Source organism: Salmo trutta, chromosome 20 (genome assembly GCF_901001165.1).
Source record: "Salmo trutta chromosome 20, fSalTru1.1, whole genome shotgun sequence".
Classification (NCBI taxonomy): domain Eukaryota; kingdom Metazoa; phylum Chordata; class Actinopteri; order Salmoniformes; family Salmonidae; genus Salmo; species Salmo trutta.
The window spans coordinates 23,989,462-24,002,891 of NC_042976.1; the positions used below are offsets into that span (position 1 = coordinate 23,989,462).

The following is a 13,430-nucleotide window of genomic DNA, read 5'->3' on the forward strand; positions in this document are numbered from 1 at the left end:
CAACAAACAGACAAGGGGACTTTAAGAAACATAACCTGGGTTCCAGCTTCTTTATTTTAATCTTAATCTTAATTTCATCACTCTTTTGTTGTCCGAGTTTTCCTGCATAGCAGGAAATGCAACCTTGTTTTGTATTTGAGTTGATAAAAGGTTTCTAAAGTTTGTCTTTGCCACTTTGAAATTTCAGACTTGGTTTGCCCTAACGAAAAATGTATCAGCCCTTACAAAAATGTCCATTAATTATAATCCACATAATAATTCACATTTACTGTTGCTGCAGGATTATTTTTCTGCTTTAGCAAACTGACTCAAATTAAGATCCTACATCTGTATCTCATGCATTCTTATCTACCAGACTAAGGTCTCTTTAATAAACACCTTTGAGTCTCTATCATGAGAAAGGGCTTTGCGTCTCTATCACGATGCCACCGTGTCAGAGTCTGTATCCTTGTGCTGTAACTCCCATTGATTGTGAATTAGTTGAAGTCCAAACGCTTCAAGCTGCAAACAAATAATCCTGCTCTGCATTCTTAATTTTGCTACGGGCGAGGCTGTTCTAACTGCAAATACTTGTTCACTGTGGACACACGCAAACGCACACACACACACACACACACACACTAGTAGGTTAGGAGCTGAGCTATACTAAGAGCTGGTTGTTGATATGAAGAGCAGTGAAAGGGCAGAGTGTGCGACTCATCTTCAGGTCTGGTGTTTCATGGCAGCGTCGTCAAAATGATGTGTGACTGTGCGTTTGTGTGTCTTTTTTCAAGGTATATCTCTGTGTGGGAGTCGTCTGCTGTAATGATCTAATATCGGCTAACCCAGAACTAAAGTATTGCGTAATTGGTCAGCTGTTCTATTAAGTTCTGGGTCCATATGTGTTAAGGGAATGGATAAAGAAATGCTAGAACGAGGAGCGGAACCAGAACGAGGAGCGGAACACTCTCTCTTTGCAAGTTACGGGCCGATTGCCCCTTCCCCTTCAGAAATTCGAAAGATGCTAACACTTTCGAAATCGTGATTTGTCCAAATAACCAGTGATGAAAACCAAACACCGGAACTACTTCTGCTTGTTATCCCAATCAGAATCTGTCCCAGCACCCATACAAGCACACCTGAACACACAACCTGCGGCTCTCTATGAGCAGGAATGAGGAACACAGCTGCAGAGCTCAGGTAGTGCTCAGTGATAGCGCAGCAGAGAGCAGTTTCAGCACCGCAGACAGCAGTTTTCTACCTTGTGCCAAAAATTATAGATATACTGACAAGATACAGTACATATCTCTCCGCCCTGTTGTCCACAAAGCGGCACGGCGGGATGTCTATGTTTTCTTTGGATTGGAAAATACATCTCATTATTTTGATCCATTATTATAATTTTTACAAAAATTATTTGCTTGTTAGGCGTAACAACGAAAAAACGCCTCCTGCTGGAAGGAGACAGATTTTCTGCCTGGTTGAGCCTCTCTGCCTTATTTTTTGTGGCCATAGCGTCGTTCGCGGTCTCTGTGTCGCTATCGGCTAGCGCGTTAAACTATTAAACTGAAGGTTGGTGGTTCGAACCTACCCAGGAAGAGAAAGCTTTTCTAGTCACGAACAATCCTCATTAGAATTAAGCTATTCAGCGGGTTCATATGTGCAGGGTTTTGTTCCATCGCAGCACTAACACACCGGATTCAGTACACACGCCTGCATACATATACAATAGCTCTCTAGGAGTGTTGACCCACAAAAAAAGCTGCAGAGCTCAGGCTGTGTATAAATTGAGAAACCAGCAGAGAATGATTTCAACACCACGTGCTGTACTTTCTTCTATCACGTCTCGTTTCGTCTCAGCTGTCTCTGTGGCGCAATCGGCTAGCGCGTTAGACTGTTAATCTAAAGGTTGGTGGTTCGAGCCCACCCAGGGACGGAACGTTTTTCTTATCCCACAACCGTTGGTTTACAGACTATGCGGAATGTAATGAAAGCAGTCATGCTTTTAAAACCATGTGCCTGTGTTGTAGCGCGTCCACTGCATGAGGTAGATACTCATACACACTTTCACTTTGGAGTAGATGGAACCTGCCGGTGTCCATTTTACAGTAATGAATAAAAACATACTATCTTAGAACATAGGAATACAAAATTAATAACATAGCAACAACCTAACCGCAATAGCATTTTTGTATATATATTTTTTTGTGCTTCCGATTCATGGTGTTATAGATCGAAAGCAGCTTCCACACGTTTAACATAAAGGTTATCAAAAAGCATCTGGAAACCAAACAACTCAACTCATTAGAGTTAAGTTATTCAACAGCTTGATAAGAACATCGACAGGAGATCTAAAGGCGAGAAGACGCTATCATTAACAAATAGCTGCGAAGTGTAATGAAAATGGAAAACATATTCATGTTATTTGTATTTGTATTTATTATGGATCCACATTAGCTGCTTCCTACTCTTCCTGGGTTCCAGCAAAAATGAAGCCAGTAATCTCCCATGGTGTCATGCCAATAAGGATTATTAGATTAGGAGGAGCATGGCAGTGCTATTTCCCATGTGAGAATATAGTGGGACACATGTGTTACTGTCTATATGACTATATTTGCTGTAATATTTGTGTCATTGAAGCTCATCAACCTCAGCAATACCCGCATCCTCCACAAAAAAACAACCCTACAGGCCGTTAGGGCGCCCAGCTCATCTCAGCACTTCTTTTTTACGGAGAAGGGGAGCGTGGGCGGGGTGGGAGGGGTGATTAAGAGCTATATTAAATCTGTATCGATGAAGCGTTACAGATTGTGCGATAGAAATGTAAGGGTAATTTCCGATTGGGCTGGGCGGGATTTACCGTGAATGCAGTCTCCGCTAACGTGGGAACATTGCCTTTAGATTTCAACCACGCTGTAATGCTGAACTTCAGCACTACAGATTGAATAGTAGAACCCTAAATTAAGCTTTACTATTTTTACATATCATTAAACAATAGCCAGCTCCACTAGCTTTAATGTCTGCTGCTCTGTAATTCTCAGCTGTGAATCTTGGTGATGTCCTGGAAGGTTCTGTGACAACTGATAATATTCTGTTCCTCTATGGCTGATGGTGAAGTGCTGTATCATGTGGATGTGTACTAGACCAGATCAAGGAAAACTGTGAGGGTTACATGCTGACCAGACTGCTCGCATGCGTGCGTCAGCGTGCGCATGTTGATTTTGTCCACCCACACCAGACGCGATCAGGACATGCAGGTAGAAATATCAAAAGATTTCTGAACCAACTATATTCATTTGGGGACAGGTCGAAAAGCATTGAACATTTATGGCAATTTAGCTAGCTAGCTTGCTGTTGCCAGCTAATTTGTATTGGGATATAAACATTGGGTTGTTATTTTAGCTGAAAAGCACAAGGTCCTCTACTCTGACAATTCATCCACAGATAAAAGGGTAAACCGAGTTTGTTTCTAATAATTTCTCCTCCTTCAGTCTTCTTCTTTGGACTTTATATGGCGGTTGGCAACCAAATATGCACCTTGCATTACCACTACCAGCTGGACTGGAGTGTGGACCTCAGTTCATCTTTCAATCAGGGGCAGAACAACAGATTTTTACCTTGTCAGCTCAGGGATTCAATCTAGCAACCTTTCAGTTACTGGCCCAACACTCAGTTACTGGCCCAATGCTCTAACCACTAGTCTACCTGCCCAATGCTCTAACCACTAGGCTACCTACCCAACACTAACCACTAGACTACCTGCCCAACACTCTAACCACCAGGCTACCTGCCCAACACTCTAACCACTAGACTACCTGCCCAACACTCTAACCACTAGGCTACCTGCCTCTAACCACTAGACTACCTGCCCAACACTCTAACCACTAGACTACCTGCCCAACACTCTAACCACTAGACTACCTGCCCAACACTCTAACCACTACGCTACCTGCCTAGTGGTTTGTTCAGGCATTAGTCATTCTTGAGTCTGCAGCAGATATGCACCTTTTAAACATTATTTTATTAATATCGTGATAATTATCGTTATCGAATGAAAAAATATATAGATATTGTGATAATTTATTTGCCATATCGCCCAGCCCTACACTGTGTACGGATTTTTCTATTGTGTTATTGACTGTACGTTTGTTTATCCCATGTGTAACTCTGTGTTGTTGTTTTTGTCACACTGCTTTGCTTTGCTTTATCTTGGCCAGGTCGCAGTTGTAAATGAGAACTTGTTCTCAACTGGCCTACCTGGTTAAATAAAGGTGAAATTAAAAAAATTTACTTGAAAAGAATTATCCAGCGACCATACAATGTTTACCAGGGGGCAGGGCTACCGACGTTAAGGCTAATCTGAAGATGGTGCTGGCTAAGGCCAAAACTGGCGAGTGTAGAGAGTATAGGGATATTGTTATCAACGTCGGCACCAACAATGTTAGGATGAAACCTGTCAGAGGTCACCAAGTGCAACATAGCTTCAACGTGTAAATCAGCTAGAAAGATGTACTGGCATCGAGTAATTGTGTCTGGCCCCCTCCCAGTTAAGGGGAGTGATGAGCTCTACAGCAGTCTCACAACTCAATCGCTGGTTGAAAACTGTTTCTGCCCCTCCCAAAAGATAGAATTTGTAGATAATTGGCCTTCTTTCTGGGACTCACCCATAAACAGGACCAAGCCCGGCCTGTTGAGGAGTGATGGACTCCATCCTAGCTGGAGGGGTGCTCTCATCTTATCTACGAACATAGACAGGGTTCTAACTCCCCTAGCTCCACAATGAAATAGGGTGCAGGCCAGGCAGCAGGCTGTTAGCCAGCCTGCCAGCTTAGTGGAGTCTGCCACTAGCACAGTCAGTGTAGTCAGCTCATCTATCCCCATTGACACCGTGTCTGTGCCTCGATCTAGGTTGGGCAAAACTAAACATGGCGGTGTTCGCCTTAGAAATCTCACTGGAATAAAGACCTCCATTCCTGTCATTATTGAAAGAGATTGTGATATCTCACATCTCAAAATAGGGCTGCTTAATGTTAGATCCCTCACTTCCAAGGCAGTTATAGTCAATGAACTAATTTCTGATCATAATCTTGATGTGATTGACCTGACTGAAACATGTCTTAAGCCTGATGAATTTACTGTGTTAAATGAGGCCTCTCCTCCTGGTTACACTAGTGACCATATCCCCCGCGCATCCCACAAAGGCTGAGGTGTTGCTAACATTTACGATATCACATTTCAATTTACCTCTTTACCAATTTACCTGTGTTTTAGTCTTTTGAGCTTCTAGTCATGAAATCTATGCAGCCTACTCAATCACTTTTTATAGCTGCTGTTTACAGGCCTTCTGGGCCATACACAGTGTTCCTCACTGAGTTCCCTGAATTCCTATCGGACCTTGTTGTCATGGCAGATAATATTCACATTTTTGGTGACTTTAATATTCACATAGAAAAGTCCACAGACACACTCCAAAAGGCTTTCGGAGCCATCATCGACTCAGTGGGTTTTGTCCAACATGTCTCCGAACTTACTCACTGTCACAGTCATACTCTGGACCTAGTTTTGGGCCGTGGAATACATATTGTGGATCTTAATATTTTTCCTCATTACCCCGGACTATCGGACCAACATTTTATTAAGTTTGCAATCGCAACAAATAATCTGCTCAGACCCCAATCAATGATCATCAATAGCCGTACTATAAATTCTCGGACAACCCAAAGATTTTTAGATGCCCTTCCAGAGTTCCTCCACCTACCCAAGGACGCCAGAGTACAAAAGTTGGTTAACCACCTAAACAAGGAACTAAATATAACCTTGCGTAATACCCTAGATGCAGTCGCACCCCTAAAAACAAAATACATTTGTCATAAGAAACTAGCTCCCTGGTATACAGAAAATACCCAGCCCTGAAGCAAGCTTCGAGAAAATTGGAACGGAAATGGCACTACCGTACACCAAACTGGAAGTCTTCCGATTGGCTTGGAAAGACAGTACCGTGCAGTATCAAAGAGCCCTCACTGCTGCTCGATCATCCTATTTTTCCAACTTAATTGAGGAGAATAAGAACAATCCAACATTTATTTTTGATACTGTCACAAAGCTAACTAAAAAGCAGCATTTTTAGCATTCGCTATATATTTTACCTCTTGGTGATGTCATTCGGAAACATAATGTTAACTTTCACTGCTATGCGGACGATATACAGATGTACATTTCGATGAAACATGGTGAAGCCCCAAAATTGCCCTCCCTGGAAGCCTGTGTTTCAGACATAAGTGGATGGCGTCAAATGTTTTACTTTTAAACTCGGACAAAACAGAGATGCTAGGTCTAGGGCCCAAGAAACAAAGGGATCTTCTGTTGGATCTGACAATTAATCAGTAATGATGGGGCGGTGAGTCGGAAGCAGGTGAAAAGTTTTAATAATACAACAAAACCAAGAACATGACACTCACATAAGGCAGTCCGCTGATACACAAGCACAATACCAACTGGTGAGTGGACATGGGAGAGTTACATATAAAGGGGAGGAAATGATGAAGGTAATGCAGTCCAGGTGTGAATCATAATGATTCACAGGTGCGCGTAATGATGAGTGCCAGGTGTGCGTAATGATGAATCCCAGGACCAGTGGTTAGTTCTCTGGCAATGTCATATGCCGGAGGGGAGGAGCAGGAGCAGACGTGACATAATCGTGATGGTTGTACAGTCGTCTCAAATAAAATGGTGAAGGACCTCAGTGTTACTCTGGACCCTGATCTCTTTTGACGAACATATCAAGAATATTTCAAGGACAGCTTTTTTTCATCTTTGTAACATTGCAAAGATCAGAAACTTTCTGTACAAACATGATGTACCCATGCTTTTGTCACTTCTAGATTAGACTACTGCAATGCTCTACTTTCCGGCTACCCGGATAAAGCACAAAATAAGCTTCAGTTAGTGCTAAACACGGCTGTTAGAATCTTGACTAGAACTAGCCTCTCTACTCTGGCTTCCTGTTAAGGCTAGGGCTGATTTTAAGGTTTTACTGCTGACCCACAAAACATCACATGGGCTTGCTCCTACCTATCTTTCCGATTTGGTCCTGCCGTACATACCTACACGTACACGTACGTCACAAGACACAGGGCTCCTTACTGTCCCTAGAATTTCTAAGCAAAACGCTGGAGGCAGGGCTTTCTCCTACTGAGCTCCATTTTTATTGAATGGTCTACCTATCCATGTGAGAGACGTAGTCTCATTTGACATTTTAGTCATTTAGCAGACACTCTTATCCAGAATGACTTACAGTAGTGAATGCATACATTTTATACATTTTTTCTTCTTCCGTACTGGTCCCCCATGGGAATTGAACCCACAATCCTGGCGTTGCAAACACCATGCTCTACCAACTGAGCCACACGGGACCTCTCGACCTTTAAGTCTTTAATGAAGACTCATCTCTTCAGTAGGTCCTATGAGTGTAGTCTGGCCAAGGTTTGTGAAGGTGAACAGAAAAGCACTGGATCGACGAACCGCCCTTGCTGTCTCTGCCTGGCCGGTTTCCCTCTCTACACTGGGATTCTCTGTCTCTAACCCTATTACGGGGGCTGAGTCACTGGCTTACTAGTGCTCTCCCATGCCATCCCTAGGAGGGGTGCGTCACTTGAGTGGATTGAGTCACTGACGTGATCTTTCTGTCTGGGTTGGCGCCCCCCTTGGGTTCGTGCCGTGGGGGAGATCTTTGTGGGCTATACTCAGCCTTGTCTCAGGGTAGTAAGTTGGTGGTTGAAGATATCCCTCTAGTGGTGTGGCGGCTGTGCTTTGGCAAAGTGGGTGGGGTTATATCCTGCCTGTTTGGCCCTGTCCGGGAGTATCGTCGACAGGGCCAAGGTGTCTCCCGACCCCTCCTGTCTCAGCCTTCAGTATTTATGCTGCAATAGTTTATGTGTCGGGGGGCTAGGGTCAGTCTGTTAAATCTGGAGTATTTCTCCTGTCTTATCCGGTGTCCTGTGTGAATTTAAGTATGCTCCCTCTAATTCTCTCTCTCCTTTTCTCTCTTTCTCTTTCTCCTTCTATCTCTCTTTCTCTCAGAGGACCTAAGCCCTAGGACCATGCCTCAAGACTACCTGGCCTGATGACTCCTTGCTGTCCCCAGTCCACCTGGTCGTGCTGACGCTCCAGTTTCAACTGTTCTGCCTGCGGCTATGGAACCCTGACCTGTTCACATGACTTGCTACCTCGTCCCGGACCTGTTGTTTTGGACTCTCTACCGCACCTGCTGTCTCTAACTCTGAATGATCGGCTATGAAAAGCCAACTGACATTTACTCCTGAGGTGCTGACCTGTTGCACCCTCTACAACCACTGTGATTATTATTATTATCTGACCCTGCTGGTCATCTATGAACGTTTGAACATCTTGGCCATGTACTATTATAATCTCCACCCGGCGCAGCCAGAAGAGGACTGGCCACCCCTCAGAGCCTGATTCCTCTCTAGGTTTCTTCCTAGGTTTCCGGCCTGTCTAAGGAGGTTTTCCTAGCCACCGTGGTTCTACATCTGCATTGCTTGCTGTTTGGGGTTTTAGGCTGGGTTTCTGTACAGCACTTTGAGACATCGGCTGATGTAAAAAATTACTTTATAAATACATTTGATTGATTGATTGATTCCACAGTGTAATCAGTTATGCTGGGGCCGAGGTCACACTGCACTTCCTGGTGCCTGCAACGGTCATTGTTCTTGATCATGATGCTAGGGGTAGGGTTGAACCGGGATGTTGACATGATGCTAGGGTTAGGGTTGAACCGGGATGTAGACATGATGCTAGGGTTAGGGTTGAACCGAGATGTAGACATGATGCTAGGGTTGAACCGGGATTTAGACATGATGCTAGGTTTAGGGTTGGTACGGGATGTAGACTTGATGCTAGAGTTAGGGTTGAACCGGGATGTTGACATGATGCTAGGGTTAGGGTTGAACCGGGATGTTGACATGATGCTAGGGTTAGGGTTGAACCGGGATGTAGACATGATGCTAGGGTTAGGGTTGAACCGGGATGTAGACATGATGCTAGGGTTAGGGTTGAACCAGGATGTAGACATGATGCTAGGGTTAGGGTTGAACCGGGATGTTGACATGATGCTAGGGTTAGGGTTGTACCGGGATGTAGACATGATGCTAGGATTAGGGTTGAACCGGGATGTAGACATGATGCTAGGGTTAGGGTTGAACCGGGATGTTGACATGATGCTAGGGTTAGGGTTGAACCGGGATGTAGACATGATGCTAGGGTTAGGGTTGAACCGGGATGTTGACATGATGCTAGGGTTAGGGTTGAACCGGGATGTTGACATGATGCTAGGGTTAGGGTTGAACCGGGATGTTGACATGATGCTAGGGTTAGGGTTGAACCGGGATGTTGACATGATGCTAGGGTTAGGGTTGAACCGGGATGTTGACATGATGCTACCGGGATGTTGACATGATGCTAGGGTTAGGGTTGAACCGGGATGTAGACATGATGCTAGGGTTAGGGTTGAACCGGGATGTAGACATGATGCTAGGGTTAGGGTTGAACCAGGATGTAGACATGATGCTAGGGTTAGGGTTGAACCGGGATGTAGACATGATGCTAGGGTTCGGGTTGAACCGGGATGTAGACATGATGCTAGGGTTAGGGTTGAACCGGGATGTAGACATGATGCTAGGATTAGGGTTGAACGGGGATGTTGACATGATGCTAGGGTTAGGGTTGAACCGGGATGTTGACATGATGCTAGGGTTAGGGTTGAACCGGGATATTGACATGATGCTAGAGTTAGGGTTGAACCAGGATGTAGACATGATGCTAGGGTTAGGGTTGAACCGGGATGTAGACATGATGCTAGGGTTAGGGTTGAACAGGGATGTAGACATGATGCTAGGGTTGAACCGGGATGTTGACATGACGCTAGGGTTAGGGTTGAACCGGGATGTAGACATGATGCTAGGGTTAGGGTTGAACCGGGATGTAGACATGATGCTAGGGTTAGGGTTGAACCGGGATGTAGACATGAGGCTAGGGTTAGGGTTGAACAGGGATGTAGACATGATGCTAGAGTTAGATTGAAACTTGATGTTGACATGATGCTAGAGTTAGGGTTGAACCAGGATGTTGACATGATGCTAGGGTTAGGGTTGAACCGGGATGTAGACATGATGCTAGGATTTGGATTGAACCTTGATGTTGACATGATGCTAGGGTTAGGGTTGAACCGGGATGTTGACATGATGCTAGGGTTAGGGTTGAACCGGGATGTAGACATGATGCTAGGGTTAGGGTTGAACCGAGATGTAGACATGATGCTAGGGTTGAACCGGGATTTAGACATGATGCTAGGTTTAGGGTTGGTACGGGATATAGACTTGATGCTAGAGTTAGGGTTGAACCGGGATGTTGACATGATGCTAGGATTAGGGTTGAACCGGGATGTTGACATGATGCTAGGGTTAGGGTTGAACCGGAATGTAGACATGATGCTAGTGTTAGGGTTGAACCGGGATGTAGACATGATGCTAGGGTTAGGGTTGAACCAGGATGTAGACATGATGCTAGGGTTGAACCGGGATGTTGACATGACGCTAGGGTTAGGGTTGAACCGGGATGTAGACATGATGCTAGGGTTAGGGTTGAACCGGGATGTAGACATGATGCTAGGGTTAGGGTTGAACCGGGATGTAGACATGAGGCTAGGGTTAGGGTTGAACCGGGATGTAGACATGATGCTAGAGTTAGATTGAACCTTGATGTTGACATGATGCTAGGGTTAGGGTTGAACCAGGATGTTGACATGATGCTAGGGTTAGGGTTGAACCGGGATGTAGACATGATGCTAGGATTAGGATTGAACCTTGATGTTGACATGATGCTAGGGTTAGGGTTGAACCGGGATGTTGACATGATGCTAGGCTTAGGGTTGAACCGGGATGTAGACATGATGCTAGGGTTAGGGTTGAACCGGGATGTTGACATGATGCTAGGATTAGGGTTGAACCGGGATGTAGACATGATGCTAGGGTTAGGGTTGAACCGGGATGTTGACATGATGCTAGGGTTAGGGTTGAACCGGGATTTAGACATGATGCTAGGGTTAGGGTTGAACCCGGATGTTGACATGATGCTAGGTTTAGGGTTGAACCGGGATGTAGACATGATGCTAGGGTTAGGGTTGAATCAGGATGTTGACATGATGCTAGGGTTAGGGTTGTACCGGGATGTTGACATGATGCTAGGGTTAGGATTGAACCGGGATGTTGACATGATGCTAGGGTTAGGGTTGAACCGGGATGTTGACATGATGCTAGGGTTAGGGTTGAACCGGGATGTTGACATGATGCTAGGGTCAGGGTTGAACCGGGATGTTGACATGATGCTAGGGTTAGGGTTGAACCGGGATGTTGACATGATGCTAGGGTTAGGGTTGAACCGGGATGTTGACATGATGCTAGGGTTAGGTTTGAACCGGGATGTTGACATGACGTTCGGGTTAGGGTTGAACCAGGATGTTGACATGATGCTAGAGTTAGGGTTTAACCGGGATGTAGACATGATGCTAGGGTTAGGGTTGAACCTTGATGTTGACATGATGCTAGGGTTAGGGTTGAACCGGGATGTTGACATGATGCTAGGATTAGGGTTGAACCGGGATGGAGACATGATGCTAGGGTTAGGGTTGAACCGGGATGTTGCCATGATGCTATGGTTAGGGTTAAACCGGGATGTTGACATGATGCTATGGTTAGGGTTGAACCGGGATGTAGACATGATGCTAGGGTTAGGCTTGAACCGGGATGTTGACATGATGCTAGGGTTAGGGTTGAACCGGGATGTTGACATGATGCTAGGGTTAGGGTTGAACCGGGATGTAGACATGATGCTAGGATTAGGGTTGAACCGGGATGTAGACATGATGCTAGGGTTAGGGTTGAACCAGGATGTTGACATGATGCTAGGGTTAGGGTTGAACCGGGATGTAGACATGATGCTAGGGTTAGGGTTGAACCTTGATGTTGACATGATGCTAGGGTTAGGGTTGAACCGGGATGTTGACATGATGCTAGGGTTAGGGTTGAACCGTGATGTAGACATGATGCTAGGATTAGGGTTGAACCGGGATGTTGACATGATGCTAGGGTTAGGGTTGAACCGGGATGTAGACATGATGCTAGGATTAGGGTTGAACCGGGATGTTGACATGATGCTAGGGTTAGGGTTGAACCGGGATGTAGACATGATGCTAGGGTTAGGGTTGAACCAGGATGTTTACATGATGCTAGGGATAGGGTTGAACCGGGATGTTGACATGATGCTAGGGTTAGGATTGAACCCGGGATGTAGACATGATGCTAGAGTTAGGGTTTAACCGGGATGTTGACATGATGCTAGGGTTAGGGTTGAACTGGGATGTTGACATGATGCTAGGGTTAGGGTTGAACCGGGATGTTGACATGATGCTAGGGTTAGGGTTGAACCGGGATGTTGACATGATGCTAGGGTTAGGGTTGAACCGGGATGTTGACATGATGCTAGGGTTAGGGTTCAACCGGGATGTAGACATGATGCTAGGGTTAGGGTTGAACCGGGATGTTGACATGATGCTAGGGTTAGGGTTGAACTGGGATGTAGACATGATGCTAGGGTTAGGGTTGAACCGGGATGTTGACATGATGCTAGGGTTAGGGTTGAACCGGGATGTAGACATGATGCTAGGGTTAGGGTTGAACCCGGATGTTGACATGATGCTAGGGTTAGGGTTGAACCGGGATGTTGACATGATGCTAGGATTAGGGTTGAACCGGGATGTTGACATGATGCTAGGGTTAGGGTTGAACCGGGATGTAGACATGATGCTAGGGTTAGGGTTGAACCGGGATGTTGACATGATGCTAGGGTTAGGGTTGAACCGGGATGTTGACATGATGCTAGGGTTAGGGTTGAACCGGGATGTTGAAATGATGCTAGGGTTAGGGTTGAACCGGGATGTAGACATGATGTTAGGGTTAGGGTTGAACCGGGATGTTGACATGATGCTAGGGTTAGGGTTGAACTGGGATGTAGACATGATGCTAGGGTTAGGGTTGAACCGGGATGTTGACATGATGCTAGGGTTAGGGTTGAACCGGGATGTAGACATGATGCTAGGGTTAGGGTTGAACCCGGATGTTGACATGATGCTAGGGTTAGGGTTGAACCGGGATGTTGACATGATGCTAGGTTAGGATTGAACCGGGATATAGACATGATGCTAGGGTTAGGGTTGAACCGGGATGTTGACATGATGCTAGGTTTAGGGTTGAACCGGGATGTTGACATGATGCTAGGATTAGGATTGAACCGGGATGTTGACATGATGCTAGGGTTAGGGTTGTACCGGGATGTTGACATGATGCTAGGGTTAGGGTTGAACCGGGATGTAGACATGATGC

At 45.4% G+C, this 13,430-nt stretch overlaps 1 non-coding gene across 1 annotated transcript; it reads left to right on the forward strand.

Moving 5' to 3' along the window:
- The first annotated feature begins 1,841 nt into the window (after positions 1–1,841).
- On the forward strand, positions 1,842–1,915 carry trnan-guu (transfer RNA asparagine (anticodon GUU)). Its single transcript has one exon. It is a non-coding gene; the product is annotated as a tRNA-Asn (tRNA).
- Positions 1,916–13,430: the final 11,515 nt, after the last annotated feature.